Source organism: Salmo salar, chromosome 26 (assembly GCF_965601325.2).
Source record: "Salmo salar chromosome 26, fSalSal1, whole genome shotgun sequence".
Classification (NCBI taxonomy): domain Eukaryota; kingdom Metazoa; phylum Chordata; class Actinopteri; order Salmoniformes; family Salmonidae; genus Salmo; species Salmo salar.
In genome coordinates, this window is record NC_138316.1 from 10275385 (window position 1) to 10294868 (window position 19484).

At 42.4% G+C, this 19484-nt stretch overlaps 1 protein-coding gene across 8 annotated transcripts in view; it reads right to left on the minus strand.

Annotated features, from left to right (window-relative positions):
* Window positions 1–19484, minus strand: part of LOC106587110 (diacylglycerol kinase zeta) — a 130412-nt gene that overhangs the window by 84338 nt on the left and 26590 nt on the right. The gene's annotated exons all lie outside the window — the stretch shown is intronic.

A 19484-nucleotide genomic window follows, 5' to 3' on the forward strand; every position in this document is an offset into this window, starting at 1 on the left:
GAGGAATGGGTCAAAATTCACCCAACTTATTGTGGGAAGCTTGTGGAAGGCTACCCGAAATGTTTGACCCAAGTTAAACAATTTAAAGGCAATGCTACTAAATTCTAACTGAGTGCATGTACACTTCTGACCCACTGGGGATGTGATGAAAGAAATAAAAGCTGAAATAAATCACTCTACTATTATTCTAACATTTCACATTCTTAAAATAAAGTGGTGATCCTAACTGTCCTAAGACAGGGAATTTTTACTAGGATTAAATGTCAGGAATTGTGAAAACCTGAGTTTAAATGTATTTGGCTAAGGTGTATGTAAACTTCCGACTTCAACTGTATGTACAGAAACTGTAGTAATGAGCAATACATTTTGATTTATTGTGAGGCCACCCACCATATGATCTGTCTATTTAAAGATCAGACATGGGACTGCCCTGACTAATATTGCTCTGGGCAGATAGAAAGAGACAAGACATGATTGAAGAGTTGGGGACTGTCTGGTTATCTAACCAGTTATTTCTATCCAATAGGGTTCCATTCTTCCTTCAGGCTACAGTATTGTATTAGTGCTAACAGAACAAGACAGTCAATAAAAAAATTCAACACTGTCAGAAATCTGACAAAACATTTCAAAGACGTTTCCTTGAAATGTAACCCCATGATTCCCAGAGCGATGACAAGCCATAACGAATCAATAACTTTTAAGTGGTAATTGATTCAGTTCCAAAATAGAGACTCACAGAGTCACCGCGGGTTTATTTGAGCTAATTTTATCCCCCCTCTGCTGTCTCTAGGCTCTCCATCTGTCTGGTAGTGTTGGCATGTTGTATCATACTACGTAGACAGGAAATTAACTGGCTCACTACCAAAAGATCCTGAGTCAAGTGAAGGTTCACACACACACACACACACACACACACACACACACACACACACACACACACACGCTTTGGTAAAAACACTACTAGATATTGCCATGTTGTTAACTTCCTCATCAACACTGGCTGTTCTGCTTCCTCACTCTACACCTCACCCCATGCTGGTTGGGTATGGAGTGGGAAACATCTACGCTAGATACAATACAGGGGGCATCTTTTCCTAAAGCAATCCTCTGACATCACGACTTGGATTTGCATCAACTAACCAGTTAATTAGTAGCCGAACAGGAAGTAAAAGAATTACAGGGGACTGCAACTACTGTATATGTTCCTAACGAGGGTGGGGAATGACCTAACGCAACGTAATTAGTGCTCAGAGTGGCTCTAACCACTGACAATGGGCGCAATTACTCACCATTTTCTGTTGGGTTTTTAATTAATCTCTATGAATATAGCAATATGATTAAGGGCCCCCTTTAACAAAAACAACAAGAAGTGGAAGACTCGAGGCTGTGCTGAGGGTCATTGTTCGAGAAAGCTGTAAAAACGGACAGCCTCACGATGACACATTTTTACCTTTGCGTTGGTACCAGAGGAAATCCTGTCGTGAGAGGACAGGAACCCATGCTGGGTGACCCTGTTCCTGTCAACAGCCCTGAAACTGGGAGAGGATGGACTTCATACTGAAGCAGGGCTCAACCTACATTAGTGATGAGGAACACAGTGACACCCTGAACAGTAGTAGGTTACACAAAGCCAACAGCAGTATGGACATGTCTGGAAATTTCATGAAATATTGATGGTTTGTTATCCTTAGCAATTGTATTCAGTCTCTTATTTTATGGCCCACTAATTCATTGTGATAAATCAGTAACTTGCCCATAAAAGTAACTTGTTAGCAGCTCAACTGACACATTTTCTAGGTGAAACCACAATGTTGGGTTACAGTTGATACGGCTGCTGCATGGCTAGAGTGACACATATAATGGCTATGGGCATGCTTTGTCACATCTGTTACATCAATGAGCGAACTAAAGATAAAACTAGCTCTATTTCTGTCAGTCCTCAGATGGGTCCCTCTTTCTCCCCTCAGGCCCCTCGCTGTCTGCAGACCCATCCGCCCTGGCACCTCAACACTGTCATCCAGTGGGACACGCAGCCAGCCCTGGTCCCAATGCTACGAGATGTTGCCAAATAAGCCAGAACACGCCGGAAGGGGACGACTGGGATGGGATCAGCTCTGCGAACACACATCAGGAAGGATAGGGGTTTCCGTATCCCCCAAAACTCTTGGGAAGCACACAGTCTATTCCCCCAGTGAATCCTCTCTCTGCCCTTAACACGGGGTAGGTGTCCCTATACCGGGACGGTTGAGCTAACGTGCGCTAATGTGATTAGCATGACGTTGTAAGTAAGTAACAGCAAACTTTCCAGGACATGTCTTATATGGGCAGAAAGCTTAAATTCTTGTTAATCTAACTGCACTGTCCAATTTACAAAAAATAAATAATCTAATCTAATTTTATTTGTCACATGCGCCGAATACAACAGGTGTAGACCTTACAGTGAAATACTTACTTACTTACTTACTTACAAGCCCTTTTGCCACCGCAACTGGTTTGATACATTCACCTCTGAAGGTAAACAAGGTACTTACATTCAGTAATCTTGCTCTGATTTGTCATTCAGAGGGTCCCAGAGATAAAAATGTAGCACAGTTTTGTTTGATAAAATCTATTTCTATATTCAAAATGTAGGAACTGGGTTCTACAGTTTGAACCCCTGCTGTCTCTGGCTTCACACCCACCCAGCCCAACCATCTAGATGTGTGAAAGTTAGTGTATAAGCTAATTATCCATCATGTATCAAATCAAATGTATTTATATAGCTCTTCTTACATCAGCTGATATCTCAAAGTGCTGTACAGAAACCCAGCCTAAAACCCCAAACAGCAAGCAATGCAGGTGTAGAAGCACGGTGGCTAGGAAAAACTCCCTAGAAAGGCCAAAACCTAGGAAGAAACCTAGAGAGGAACCAGGCTATGAGGGGTGGCCAGTCCTCTTCTGGCTGAGCCGGGTGGAGATTATGTATGACATTCCTTGGAGTGTGTAAACTTAAAATGTTGTATTACCATATCATTTTTGTATGTTCTCTATAGTTATGTACTTGAAAATGTATTAATTGACCAATTCGGCACATTTGGGCAGACTTGATACAATATTGTCCAGTATTGCAACGCTTCACTGGATCAATCTGAAACATTGGCCAAAATCTAAATTGCGCCTAAACTGCTATATTATATTATGGCCTTTCCGTTGCATTTCAAAGATTATTTAAATAAATATAAAAAACATTTCAATAAATATATATATAAAAATGTTTGTATTGTCTTTTACCAGATCTAATGTGCTATATTCTCCTACATTAATTTCACATTTCCACAAACTTCAAAGTGTTTCCTTTCAAATGGTATCAAGAATATGCATATCCTTGCTTCAGGGCCTGAGCTACAGGCAGTTAGATTTGAAAAAAAGGGTTCGATCCTTAAGAGGTTTGAATACATGAGAACATCAGCAGTTCAGCTCCCCATAAGCCAATGCACATGATGCTCTGGAGACAGCGTTCCAGGAATATTAGCAAAGTGCAAAAATGATCTCTGAAGAACGGAAGGACAGAGCCTCTGTGTGTGGTTGGTAGAGGGTTCTGTTGAACAATGGAAAGCATTGTCAGAAGAGTTCACGTTCCAAATTCTACTGTGAGGCCCCAACTAGAGTCATGGCTACAAGGCTGCGCGACATTGAGAACAGCTGTCACATGTCTAGGTCTATGCTCCTCTGAAATAGACACTATATGCCCCGTTAAGGCTGCAGTGTGAATCCTGGCTTCTAGTAGATAATTCATTTTATAAGTGTATTATAAGCAATTACAAGCAAACAATCATAAATGACAGGAATTGGAGCACAGTCTGTGGCAGTGACAGGGAGTAGTTGTGACAGGGACAGGCACCTGGTGGGCTGAACAGAGGTGTGAATGAGATGTGTGTCCCCGCAGAGAAGGCACTGTCATCTCTGGCAGCTACAGCTTGCTGCGAAGAACAGTGTGGAGTGTAAAGGATGAGGGGGCAGGTGATTGTCCGAGGACTTGTGTTGTAATATCATCATCACGTAGGCAGGTAGTTCCTCTGTATGTTCTTATGATCACTGGCTGCAGTACTGATGATTGTGAAGGCAGAAAATACTAAGCTAACTACTTGGCTAGCAGTTATACAGTATTGTGTGAAGCTGTAGTTGGATACCAATAAGATATCTGTATCCGTACAGTTCACATCGATTGTCACAAAGTTCCCCTTGTTTCCTTATTGGCCCACTCTGAACAATAGTGCCAGGGGTTGACAGAGTTATTGCTGTTCTTGCCCAGAGCCTATTCACAGACAGGACAATTGATGACAATAACAAGTATCACTGTTGAGCAAAAAAAAAAAACAACACAGAAAATGTATTCATTGTATGCTTAACATGGCTTGTAATTTGTTGACCCCTAGATCAATTGGCTTATCATAGATTCAAGATTGTGCAAGTAATCTGTAGAGTAGCACAACACAGCTCTCTCTAGCCAAACATGTTTATCGGTCTAATCTGTTGGAGGAGACTTCAACCCTGGTTTAAAGGACATGTTGATGTATTGGCTAATGGCCAGGCCTACTGCATTCACTGTGCGAGCAGTATGCTTTCATGGTATATACTGTACTTACAAAAAAGGGGAATAACGGCAAATTTCTCAAATGTGTCCATGTGCCTAAATCCCTCTGACTAGTTGAACTGTCTGTCAAAGTGCGCACCGCTCTCACTCAGGGAGAGCGAGGTAGACCTAGAGCAGGACCTACATCGCAGGGTGATACAGCCCCCCGCCGCTCACTGCAGCGCTAGATAGAATTTGGTGGAATAACGCAAATCTACGACACATATAAAACGTTCTGTCGCAGCGCAAATACTACATTCGATTGTGAGATATGACAAATATTTTATGTGATGAATTTGGGTCACTGGGTTCATCATTTTCCTTTTCTGAGACCTCTGCTAAGCAAGGAGGAACAGAGCCGACCTAATCCCGGGCCTCCCCCTTTTACCTTGACACCCCATTGGAACTAATTTCACCTGCCAATGAACATTGTCCATCTTCTCTCTCTGACTGTAGGGTACATCCCTCATTGCATGGTGATCATCACACCAAAATACATCTACTAAAATGAGATGGAAAGACTAGTGAGAGTGCAAGATTAACGTCCACTTCCTAGGATGACACATATGGGCTATAAGGCTAATTTATATAACGCATGTTTCATTAGATTGTAACTTTCCAACAGTAGCTTGTTGACAGCGAACATATCCTTGTAAATTCATTTCTGTTACAGATATAATAGATAGCCTAGGTACTGATGAAGGCAACTATCGAAATGCGATTTATGCTCACTGTCCAAGTTTTCATTGGGCTAGATCAAATATGCTGTTATTACATGCATTATTAGCCTACATTTATATTTTTTTAATTAGTAGAATAATGACAAATCATTTACAAAATGATGCAGAGGATTTTGTTTGCAAGCCAGGGCCAAATCGCATTCCTCGAGCGAGCAAGAGAATGTGATCATGTTGGCACATTTTATCAAATGGAAAAGTATTCTTATAGCGTGTATGCATTAAATACTCTTGCATCAAATACCCTACTCCGTGAAAGTTGTGTAGTGATTATATTTAGCATACGTGATGAATGATGACCACTGCAATCAACAGCTGCAGTGTCGCTCATTGGATTACCCCGGATCATGAAATAGGCTATGTGAAAGTTTATAAAGACAAAAAGGCAGACACATGGAATTATTTGATTTGGATGGATGGTTGACATGACAAAGGTAGGCTGATATTCTTATCGAAAATGTGGGTCAAACTTTGCTTCAGTACTCGTCGTTGTGTGTTTCGCACACAGGACTTGAGCCTGGATGGACTCGCGCAATATATTCCAAAATTCTAACAAAATGCACCAGCAACATAATTTAGTAGATAAAGCTTGTGAGGACAGTGTTTCTGATCAGATCGACAATTACCTTCTAATGTATTTGTTTGGCTACGTTGGCATCTTTTAGAGCACAGCATTTTCTGCTTGGTTTCAAGAGCATTGAAAGAGATAAATGAAATAGGCTACTACCGAGGCCTGATGATGCTTCTGACTATATAAGGAAAAGGCGTGTTGTGAAATGCTAAATATGATGTAGGCTATTTTGAAAGCTGCCAGTGTGTCTGTTTTTTTTGTTGTTGCATGAGATGGCTGCTGTTTCCTCCTTGCTTGGCAGAGATCTCAGAAAATGTACAAAATGTGACCTAAAATATATCGCACACAAAACGTATATGCCATCTCACAATCGATCGGACTTCCCGAATTTAGTATCGCCGCCGTGACAGAACGTTTATATTTGTCGTAGATTTGCGTTATTCCACAAGGTTCTATCTAGAGCTGCAGTGAGTGGGAGGCTGTATCACCCTGTGATGTAGTTCTCGCTCAAGGTCTACCTCGCTCTCCCTGAGTGAGAGAGGCGCGCACTTTGACAGACAGTCCCAACAACGAGGGGTTTAGGAACACAGACAAATTGTCAAAATGTACTGCTATTCCCCTTTAAGACAGGTACAGTATTAGTGATGAGAGGTGGATATTTGAGCATAAAACACCAAATCCCCCCACGCCCCGAGCAACTTTGAAATATTGTGTTGTGTGTGCATAATGAAAGGATACTGACTCAGAACCCTTTCAAGGAAATGCAACACGCACACTCGCACACACACCTTGGTGACAATGACATGACATGCTCATTAAAACACACACTCCCACAGTGCGATGTCCTGCAGTTCTCAGGTCAGTATGCTCCGAGAGCCCCCCTGCTTACTGCTGAAGGAGCTCTGAGATACTGGAACAGCAGATGCCTCCCTTCCTTCCTCCCTCCCATCCCCTTCACCTCTCACCCACCTCCAGTCATCCGCAGACGCCTGAGGACTGAGCTATGGATTAATACTGTGAAAGGGATTGTAAACAACAGCAGGACTCATATACAGCTACAGTAGTGTTACTTCAGCACTAGAACATAAAACTAATCTTTTGCCGTATCCCTGTGATCACCAACTCTGGCATCCAATTTGAAAACCCTGCGTAATAGCATACAGTAGGCTATATTTTTTTAGGAAAGAACACTTATGTTACTAATGTATTGTCACAGAGGCCCATTCAGGTAAAAAAAATGAGGCCTTCAGCTAAGTATAAAAACAAGACACCAAGTACATTTCCTGTCCATCCTTTATCTTTCATGCTGGTTTAGGTTTTAAAGCTCTGGCCATTTATAGGCTATTTTTAACCCTCTTAACTATTACGCAACACATATCCCTTATCTTGAAGATTTACAACAGGACAGGCGGGCAAACAGGGGTGAGACAATACAAAGATGTACCACGCCGCTTTACGAGACAGGAAACATCTTTCTGAATGACATTGTTACTAGCTCTTTTAGCTTCATTTCATAAGCAGAAGGTAGGCCTTTTCAAAACAGATTTCTTTTTCCATTTCAGTTTCCACCACTGATGACATTTTGAATTGAAAATATAAATTCTTTAAAATGTTATTCAGATAACAGAAGCGTAATAAAATTGCCTCCTTTCAGAGCCTGGAATACATTTAGAAACTAATACTAGACCATTATCAAATATAACAAATTTGACATGTGTTCCCTGAAAATAAGTTACGACACTATTTTTACATTTATAAGAAGCTCAAAGAGAACATCAAACACAAATTCAGAATTTGACCCACAGTAAAAAAAAATTAACTTAGTGTTATTAAGCAATACTAAATATCTTTTACTTTGTATCTTTTTATTTTACTATTACTGAACGACCTCTATAAACCTGACACAGACTACTTTGTATCCAGTCTTTCTGTGTCTCGTCTCGCCATTGTGCCAACCAAGGTGCTGATGCACCCTGTATGTGCTGGCTTTACGCTGGCATTACCAGGATCAGACCTGATCCAGGGGGAATGGTGCGGTCATCATCAATGTGTTAGATGGAGAGGCAGGAGGGTTTCTAGCATTAATATCCTGTGAATCCCTGGGAGAAGTCGCCTTAGAGTGCAGCCAGATAGATTGGGCCCTGGGCTGGGCGGGAGGGAGGATTGGTGTGAATGGCTGTACCCTGGGCTGTTTTTAGCAGAGCAGATGGCCTTGAGGTTTCACCGAGAGGGCACAAATAATTAGGACAGAAATTAAACGAGGCCAAGGTTGTTTCTGTTCGCCTGGTTAAACCCGACTGAACACTACCTCTCACCATTGTACGTGGTTGAAGCCAGCATTCAGTCTGGTTTAGCCAGGCTATGAATCTGTTTGCAGCTAAATCAGTGTACCAGGAATGGATACTAGCTAACTTACTGTACGCCAATCTGAATCAGAGCTCTCCAGTAATGTCAAAGCTATTAACGAATATCAGATCAGTCAAGCCAGCACTAAGTGACAACTTAAATGACATCCACTGCAGACCGTGTCAAGCTAATGCCCTGGTTGTCACTGTTGTGGAGACTGTTAAAACGACAGCCTAGTCGTCACTGGGCATATTCCTGACTTCCTTTGAATTTAATGAAAAAAATAAAAGAAAAATGTTGCAAGTGTAAACATTCTCACTATATATCATAACTGTATTTCCTGGCTTGTAGAAGGTGCCGAAAGGGTCGATCCCTAAACTTGTTCCTCCTTGAAATATTTGAGAGCTAGCAGATTTAACCCTCAAGTCGTTGTCTTAGTGTCAACAAGGGAATTATTTTCAATCCCAATGTACTTCTCAGGGACGTACAAGTGAAAGACAGGCAGAGTTAACAGCAAAATGAGATGCCCGCAGGTGTATAGTCCCATGACCTACATAAATCACTTACCAATCCCTCAAGGAAGGCTATTCCTTCCTGGTTTATTTTTACCTGATAGGTTGACCTTAAACAAAATGTCAGAACAGTTTCATTCAGGTTGAATAAGGTAAAATCAATTGGTGAAGGAGTTCTTGAAAACCATGTAAAATGTTCTACTCCTTATATCAGCCTCTGACTCATCAGTATATTGTGTCCAGGCTGTTACATTGCAGAACCAAGGAAACACAGCACTGAGAGCTCATCCAATAACATAGGACCTCTCCGGTTAGTGAAACATCAAGCCAGCATCAAGCTAGTCTTACACAAAACTAAGACTGATTTACACATGGCTGGAATGCTGTTTCAGCCAATCAGCATACAGGATCCAAACTACCTGTTTTGTGAAAAAATTGAAGACCCACAGAATGTAGAGATATTGTATCTCATATAAATAAATGTAAACAAGGGTAAGAGTGTCTGCTAAATGACTAAAATGTAAAAAGTAAAGTGCCCTACTGTGATTACTTTCAACTAAAATTGTCAAAAAGAAACAAAAATATTGTCTTAGTAAAGAGCAATTTCTCAAGCAAGAATTTTGCGAGGACTGTCTGAGAGTGGTCTGGGTGGGGAGGCCAAAACAAAAAAACGAGTTGTAATTGGCAGACAGGTTTGGAACTCTTTTTTAAAATGACATTTTAGTCATTTAGCAGATGCCCCTGCCCAGAGCGACTTACAGGACCAATTAGGGCTAAGCGCCTTGCTCAAGGGCACATGGACACATTTTTCACTTAGTCCGTTCTGGGATTCAAACCAGTGACTTTTCAGTTACTGGCCTAACGCCCTTAACTGCTAAGCTACCTGCCGTGATCTATTAACAAAATGTATCACCTGGTGCTGTGACGAGGCAGGCCAAAACTCAATTAAACCGAAACACGCTGAAATTTAAAGGCTGCCTTTTCAAAACAGCTCGTACACTACAAGGCATTATCTTAAAATGTTCACAATTTCACAGTATTATTCCAACCTCATTGTGTGGAAATGTATATAAAATCACAGGAAAATATGGTGACTGCACTGGGCCTTTAAAAGCTCAGCAGAAGCTCACAAATCCTGTCCATCAGGTCTGAATCCAGTCAGATGAATGATTGACCAGGGAAGGAGGTTCAAAGTTCTTTCTTTCAAGGTGTGGTGCCAGTTGTAGTACTCTAATGAGGTTGCTGAGGACTTTCCAATCCTAATATAAGACTGTGGTTAAATGTTAGTGGTGGGTGGTCACAATACACTATGCATAGGTTTAATTTAAAACCAATAAATTCCCAGAAGAGGTCTCTTGCCTAAGCACAGGCCATATGTGTGAATGCTTATAGTGTTTCAGTTCCGGCTATCTGTAGTTGTCTGTCGGCTATGGTTTGATGGCTTATGATGTACCTCAACTGTATGTGAGTTCCTCTCTGGTTTCATTTAGCCTACTTTATCCCTAATGTACATCCCGGGAACACAGTCAACAGTCAAGAAGTTTTGCAGGCATTAACTGTCATATGCCAGCACTATGAAAGTTGCTAGCAGAGCTACAGCAGAGATTTGAAAATACTTTCTGGAGTCAATAATAATTGCCAAGAAGGCTTTTTATCTGTCAAATAATTGAAATATGAAGCTAGTGCTGAACTTAAGATACTGGCAATTAGGGCTTTTCCCAAAGTCGTAAAACTATCACTGTACTGTCTTCTAAACAGGGTCTGTTGTTTTGAAACTTACGGAAGAAGGCAGATGGAGACTCAGCTTGGCTAAGGTAAGACGAGCTCGAGTAGAGAGAGAGAGAGAGGAAATAAGGAGGAGGGCCTCAGTCACGGAGAGAGACGTCTGTGCCCCCCGTCCCTCAGAGAGAGCAGATGCAAGTCTGGCAGATGGGCTGAGACCCTTCGCATATGTTAGGAGGACACCGCTCCTAGCGTTCCCGGTCTCATCTTTGGCTGCTAAAAATCAGCTTCTGCTCCTCTTTCCCTTTCTAGTTGTATCTCAGGACACAGTGATGCTCTCCCGTCACCAGCCTCTGACAGGCAGGGCGAATGTGACCTCATTTTCTTGTATAGAGTTACTACTAGTTGCTGGTGGTGGTTGTTGTGCAGAATTTTACTAGGCCCAAAGGCACAATGAGGATTGGTACGGAAAGTATTTTGGTTCAAGACAGTCAAGTGTTGTACAAGTACAGCACAAGTGTTTTGGGGCCTTTGGCCAATAAAGAGACACTCAGATCATCCTGATCTTGCTTTTAAAAATGTTGAGACTCCTCCTTGACCTCAACGCCCTCAAAATCTCTGGAGTCTTGTTGGCCTCCTGATTGGGATCACAGATCACTCCATTTCAATCAGTAGCTAATTAAAACAAGAGCTCACACTGTATATAGGCCACCATATGTTGTACTGTTGGGCACCATCAAGGGCCATGGGTCTGGAACAATCCCAGAAATAAACTTTACGGTTGAACTTTTAAATGGTTTTATAACATTGCTTCAAATGCATTTGTATGGGGCTGTAAATGCGTCACAGTGTGATATTTGAAGATAAAAAAAACTACAACTTTTAGCATTTAAAAAATAAATAATAGCAGTAGGCACCAGCCTGACAGCCTTGTGCCAATCTCAACAGGGCAAAGGGAGCAGTAAGTGACTGACTCCGTGAACTGATCTCTGGGTCGACCGCAGGCAGATCACGTTCCCTACGGCTACTGAAAACCATCAAAACAAAAATCAGCCACAACGTCAATGGTGGCTCAGACGCTCAGCCCCCAGACATGTGATAGCCCTACAATGCCTCTTTCCTGGAGAGTGATGAATGCACTATTTTAACCATACAGACATATTAAAACACAATGATTATTGATTCAATAATACAGTGCATTCCGAAAGTATTCAGACTCCTTCCATTTTTCCACATTTTGTTACATTACAGCCTTTAAAAATTTAACATTTTCCTCATCAATCTACACGCAATACACCATAATGAAAAAGCGAAAACAGGTTTTTAGATATTTTTGGGCTAATTTATTACTTATTTACATAAGTATTCAGACTCTTTGCTATGAGACTCGAAATTGAGCTCAGGTGCATCCTGTTTCCATTGATCATCCTTGAGATGTTTCTACAACTTGATTGCAGTCCAACTGTGTTAAATTCAATTGGCTGCACATGATTTGGAAGGCACACACCTGTCTATATAAAGGTCCCACAGTAGACAACACACATCAGAGCAAAAACCAAGCAATGAGGTCAAAGGAATTGTCCATAGAGCTCTGAGACAGGATTGTGTCAAGGCACAGATCTGGAGAAGGGTACCAACACATTTCTGCAGCATTGAAGGTCCCCAAGAACACAGTGGCCTCCATCATTCTTAAATGGAAGAAGTTTGGAACTACCAAGACTCGTCCTAGAGCTGGCCGCCCAGCCAAACTGAGCAATCGGGGGGAAGGGCCTTGGTCAGGGAGGTGACCAAGAACCCGATGGTCACTGACAGACCTCCAGAGTGACTCTGTGGAGATGGGAGAACCTTGCAACCATCTCTGCAGCACTCCACCAAATCAGGCATTACATGGTATTGTGTGTAGATTGATGAGAGACAAAAAAACATTTAAAAAAGGGGGGAAAAAGGGGTTTGAATACTTTCTGAATGCACTGTCCATATACGGTTATCCCTGGTGTTCCAACTGACAAGAAAACCCCCGTGAAACAGGCAGAGTAACATAGACTCTCCTTGTGTTGTGGTGTTGCTCCCCTGTGAGCAGGTTCTGGCTCTGGTCCAGTGTCTCTTCGGTTACCAGGGAAATGGGTGTTGATGCACTGATGGATCCTTAAAGCCTGTTTACCTAGAGATTCTGGGTCAACAACACACCTTGCGATTGATTCTCTCTGCTAGAGGTGTCAGGCAAATCGGTGGCATTCTCAGTTAATTTATTATAGCCAAAGGCTAAGGGAAAGTATTAGACAGATCTTTGCTTATCCAATGTGAATGGTGGATGAATGAAAATTAGGTAGCAATTTCTACATAATAAAAAACATCCCATCATCGGGCCATCATAGCTAACCATTCTCATAGCTAATAGTGATGGGTGGGAGGGGGAAGCGATAGCTACATATCGCAATATTATTTTTAGACGATATTACACTGAACAAAAATATATAACGCAATATGTAATAATTTCTAAGATTTTACTGAGTTACTGTTCATATAAGGAAAATCAGTCAATTGAAATGAATTCATTAGGATCTAATCTATGGATTTCACATGACTGGGAATAAAGATATGCATCTGTTGGTAACAGATACCTTTAAATAAAGGTAGGGGCGTGGATCAGAAAACCAGTCAGTATCTGGTGTGACCCCATTTGCCTCATGCAGCGCTACACATCTCCTTTGCATAGAGTTGATCAGGCTGTTGATTGTGGCCTGTGGAATGTTGTCCCACTCCTCTTCAACGGCTGTGCGAAGTTGCTGGATATTGTCGGGAACTGGAACTCGTCGATCCAGATCATCCCAACATGCTCAAAGGGTGACGCGTCTGGTGAGTATTCAGGCCATGAAATAACAGACATTTTCAGCTTCTAGGAATTGTGTAGAGATCCTTGCGACATTATCATGCTGAAACATGAGGTGATGGCGGCAGATGAATGGCACAACCATGGGCCTCAGGATCTCATGTTGTCTCTGTGCATTCAGATTGCAATCGATAAAATGCAATTGTGTTTGCTGTCTGTAGCGAATTCCTGGCTCCAGAGTGGCGCAGCGGTCTAAGGCACTGCATCTCAGTGCATGAGGTGTCACTACAGTCCCTGGTTCGAATCCAGGCTGTATCACATCCGACCGTGATTGGGAGTCCCATAGGGCAGTGCACAATTGGCCCAGCGTCGTCCGGGTTTGGCCGGTGTAGGCCGCCATTGTAAATAAGCATTTGTTCTTAACTGACTTGCCTAGTTAAATAAAAGGTTAAATAAAAAAATACCCTAACTCCACCACGGGGCATTCTGTTCACAACGTTGGCATCAGCAAACTCCTCGCCCACACGACACCATACATGCAGTCTGCCAGCCACCTGGTACAAACCGGGTGGCTGGTTCACCAGCGTGCCAGTGGCCACTTGTGCCTTTGCCCACTGAAGTCGGTTACGACACCGAATTGCAGTCAGGTCAAGATTTTTTTTGACCTGACTGCAGGTCAGAGATTAGTCCCCATTTGGACTAATCTTCCAATTTATAATACGAACACATTTTCACATATAACACACTATTACAAACATACATAATATACTAACATAATGACACAATAAATACTCAATCTAAAAAAATATTGATTCTTCATCTACTATAGTCCCACAACATTTTTATGTATTATATTTAAATCATTTTAAAATAATGTTTAAATTTATATATTGAAAAGGTTTCTGGTTTGCTCAGTTAATTTATTCAATTTCTTTATTGCTCTAAATTGAAATGTTCTTTTGCCTATTTCTCTTTTCTGTCTGGATAACGCATAGATGGTGGACAATCTATTCCTAGTATTTACGGAATGTCTGTCTCTTACCAACTGAATACCATTGTGAATAGAACTTGGCCGTTTTAAATGATGTATATTATGAAATAAAATAAGCATGTTTTTTTTCAATTATCTTGTCGAATGATGACCAACCAAGAACATTGCGCATGACTGCAACAGAAGAACCATATCTCCACCTTAAAACAATCCTTGCTGCTTTGTTCTGTGCAATCTGCAAACCTCCTAACTTCACTTGATGATGCACTTCCCCAGACCACAGAACAGTAGTTCACCTGACTCTCAATTAATGCTTGTGTTATTTGCTGAATAATTTTTCATGGTAAATATTTAGTTATCCTTCTGATTATGCATGCTGTTTTAATTTTTTTTTACATAGATGAGTTATTTGAGACGACCATGATAAGCAGTTGTCTAGCTGCACTCCCAATAGTTTGGTTTCTGCCACTTCTTCAATTAGTACTCCTCCCATACTTAATTGTATCCCATGCTGTTTTGGCCTCTTCCTGGTGGAACAGACCAACATAACTTTGGTTTTCTTGGTGTTTAAAACAAGTTTGTTTTGGCAAACCCACTCCCTGATATTCTCCGAGACCCTGGTGAGAACGACGAGCACGCAGATGAGCTTCCCTGAGATGGTTTCTGACAGTTTGTGCAGACATTCTTTGATTGTGGAAACCCACAGTTTCATCAGCTGTCTGAGTGGCTGGTCTCAGACAGTCTCGCAGGCGAAGAAGCCGGTTGTGGATGTCCTGGTTGTGGATGTCCTGGGCTGGCGTGGTTACACATGGTCTTCGGTTGTGAGGCCGGTTGGATGCGCTGCCAAATTCTCTAAAATGGCATTGGCTCCGCATATGGTAGAGAAATGTACATTTCATTCTCTTCCAACACCTCTCGTGGACATCCCTTTAGTCAGCATGCCAATTGCACGCTCCCTCAAAACTTGAGACATCTGTGGCATTGTGTTGTGTGACAAAACTACACATTTTACAGTGGCCTTTTATTGTCCACATGATGCACCTGTGTAATGATCACGCTGTTTAATCAGCTTCTTGATATGCCACACTTGTCAAGCGGATGGATTATCTTGGCAACGGAGAAATGCTCAATAACAGGGATGTCAACAAAAATAAATTGTGAACAAAACGAGAGAGAAATAAGCTTTTTGTGTGTATGGAACATTTCTGGGACCTTTTATTTCATCTTACATATTGCGTTTATATTTTTCTTCAATGTATATCGATATCGGACTTCATGTATAGATTTTTTTTTAAATTTACTTCTATTTCCATGACCGAACAAAACTTATGCTCTCTCTCTCGTCTCTCTGCAGCAGACATACAGCGATCAATATGTTTGTAACATCAAATCGCAATAAAACTGCAGTATCGAATCGCAATACATATAGAAATCGTGAGAATCGCAATACATATCATATCGGCACCGAAGTATCGTGATAATATCATGTGGTGAGGTCCCTGGCGATTCCCAGCCCTAATAGCTAATCATTCTAAACATAGCGTATTACTAGAAGGACCCTCTAAGACCATGCTTAAGGACTCCTCCAGTGTAATTGGATGAAGTCAATCTCTTTATTGCGTAACCCACTGACACACAAATTCCCTATGAGCACCGTCCTCACAGCATGCGTCTCGATGCGATACCTGACAACAGGGTCAGAACTACATTCCGTCTGCAGTTGAAGGAGGAAGACGGGGTAAACCTGATAAGCCCTTACGACCTGACAGCAATCAATTACTCCCATTTCAAAACGGCCTGTTTATTAACACATTCCTCATGCTTGACACATTTAAACTGCTGCTAAGCTCTCCAGAGACTGTGCTGCAAAACACACGGGCTAACCCTTAAGTCCATCGAAGCCCGTCTCCACACTACGCAGTAACATCAGCGGTGTTAAGGAGCTACTTGAAGTGTGTTCCTTGTCAGAGGATTTAAAAAAAAAAAGATAAATGGATGCATGTTTAGAACGTCTAGACAACATGCAACTCAAATAGCGAGCAAGAGGAAGTAAGACACATGTGACTATGCCCCCAATAGAGTTAACGCGTCTCTATTCGTGGATCTGATTAGATCATTATTTGATCTATTGTGAATCCCATGAAAGCATATCACAGGACCATTTGCCACAACGATTGCTAGACTTTTCAGGCTATTTCCCACCAGGCTAAGACTAAGTATGTCAGCTTTGTAAGAAGACTGAACTGGAGATCATGTGGGCTATGGTTATAGTCTTAAAACAAAATCCTTCTCAATTTCTCTTTTCCTTCATTCACTATTTCCACATCCTTATGACCTGGAAATCCACGTCAACAAATGTCAGTACTGTTTAACAAAGGAAAGAAGTGTGTTCTCACTCGCCTGCTTCCACAAACCATATGGACACTGTCCTATAACAACACATCATCAGTGACTCCTTATCAGAGGCCCGGAGCAGAACCTAAATAGCCTCCTTGTAATATTTTCTTCTATTCTTAATGTCTTTGTCTCTTCTCCTCCTCTCTCTCCTTTCCATGATCCTTCCTTCTGAGGGTCGGGGCCTCTCTCTCTAGCAAAGCGGCAAACCATGTGTTGGGGATTGTAAAGGGTGAAAGGTTGTTAAAGGTCCTGACTTGTGACCCGTAGTAGGCCCTAACCCAGGCAGCCAGGTTCTGACATGACCCAAACGTATAGCTGTCCACAGAAATGGTCCCAAATGAATGAATTACCTCGGTTCAGTTGGATTACAGTAGATATCAGTGGGCCTTAGAGTCTGTCGACGTCAAGGAGAGATTTCTCCCTGAGAGGAGAGGGAGAATTTGGGGTGGGGTCTGATCCAGGTGGCCCCCACCAGCTCCAGCTCATTAAAATTCCACTGAGTTAAAGAGGCGGGAGACCCCCGACAAAATGCTCTCCGTTTTGCGCCATCACAGCCGACAGGCAGCATGTGTTTACTCAGGGCCACAGAGATAAACACACTTAAACAACAGGAAAGCAAACACACACACAGAGAGAGAGACAGAGAGACAGAGAGAGAGAAAGAGAGAGAGAGAGAGACAGAGAGACAGAGAGAGAGAGAGAGAGACAGAGAGAGAGATAGAGAGATAGAGAGATAGAGAGATAGAGAGATAGAGAGAGAGATAGAGAGAGACAGAGACAGAGACAGAGACAGAGACAGAGACAGAGACAGAGACAGAGAGAGAGAGAGAGAGAGAGAGAGAGAGAGAGAGAGACAGAGAGAGAGATAGAGAGACAGAGAGAGAGATAGAGAGATAGAGAGAGAGAGAGAGAGAGAGAGAGACAGAGAGAGAGACAGAGAGAGAGATAGAGAGAGAGAGAGAGAGAGAGAGAGAGACAGAGAGAGAGACAGAGAGAGAGATAGAGAGATAGAGAGAGAGAGAGAGAGAGAGACAGAGACAGAGACAGAGACAGAGACAGAGAGAGAGAGAGAGAGAGAGAGAGAGAGAGAGACAGAGAGAGAGATAGAGAGAGAGATAGAGAGAGAGAGCGAAAGAGAGACAGAGAGACACAAAACGAGGACTAAAATGGAATTCCTACTCATTGTTGCGCTCAGCAATGGAATCTCGCAAAGGTAGAGCACAAAAAAATGTTTTACAGCACTCTGATCAGGACGAAGGTCATTAGTGGTCAGAACATTGCTTTGCACGCTGCTGCAAGCAAAGACGTACTCCGATACGACTGAATATGTCCATATTTGGTTATATCAACGCACTGAACTGGGCTCTTAAATTGAGTCTCGCATTTGATTACCTCATTTAACTAGGATAGTATGTAACAGCTCATTAGCTAATGTACCATAACGTCGGGAGTACTGCAAGTGCTCTCAGCAGCGGGGAGGCATGTCATGTGTCTCGTTTTAATGACATCACTGCCGGGCACATCTTGTGTCAGCGCTGACTTCACTTCCCGACACGGACCTTAAATCCGTCAGGACAGCGTGGCTGAGATGACTGTTATCTCAGCCCTCAAACCCAATCTCTACCCAAAAGGCACATCTTAGATTAGCATCCACCAGCAACACATCAAAGACCCCTCTGTTCATTCACAAACAAACAAACAGTGATACAGAATTATGCTCTTCCTTCTTGTCGTTTCTCATTATTTCATATGCATCAAAGAAAATATTGTGTGAACTAAGTATGAGCGCTAAGGTGAACTCGGCGGTGACTCAGTCAGCGAGGACGGCGCTGTGGTAAGTGCCATTGTGACTGATTGATCTGAGTCACATCTCCCTCTGTAATCACCAGCCAACAGTCTGTGGACCCAGGTCTCAGTGGAACAACGCACACATCTAAACTCCGTCACACGGGTCTCAGTGGCCTGGCTCAGATTAGCCCAAACTTCATCTCTGGAAATCCTTCATCTTTCATCTTGTGTTTTGAAGGCTTTCAGGGAAGGCAGGAGGGAAACAGAGCAGCTAATTAGGTTTAAAAATAACCTCTCGGGGAGAGAGAGAGAGATGTAACGTTCTCGTCCTGTTCTGCTCGGAGGGTGCAAGGCCTCGAAGTCTCACTGGCCCTAGCCACCTGTGGGTTACAAGCCGAAAAGATAATTGCCAGGTTTGCTCTATCTCCGCGCTATTAGGGAAACTAATTCGAAAGAACAGCGGACAGCATACCGGAGCTAGATGTGCATGACAGATTAGGGGGAATTCTGGGATTTGACGTTGGCGTTGTCTCTCGGTGTGTCATGACCATGGGGACACACTGTGTGACCGTTATGTTGCTATGATGAGAATGAGTCTTACGCCCTCTCAGAGAGCAGAGGAGATGATCAGAGTTTCCTAATCAAGCTTCGACTCTTCCGCTGGCCATGGAAATACTCACTCACTCTTACTAAATCAATCCTTGACTGTTAAATCGCTGCAGTCTTTACCTCCTACATGTCCTCACTCCTTCGAAGCTATGTTCAGGCAAAGTGCATCCCATGCTGTAGCCTACCCAGGTAGTGTTTCGCCGACTTGCAATACTGCATATTGAAACACGAGTGCTTCATTTATGCCATGGCGTTACGTTGCAACACTCAGCGACAGGGTATGCAAGAGTTGGAAACAACAAACTAGTCTTTGATTAGTGTGTGGACCGTACATCAAGGTCAGACCAAAAGCAGACCAGGCTGTACTGT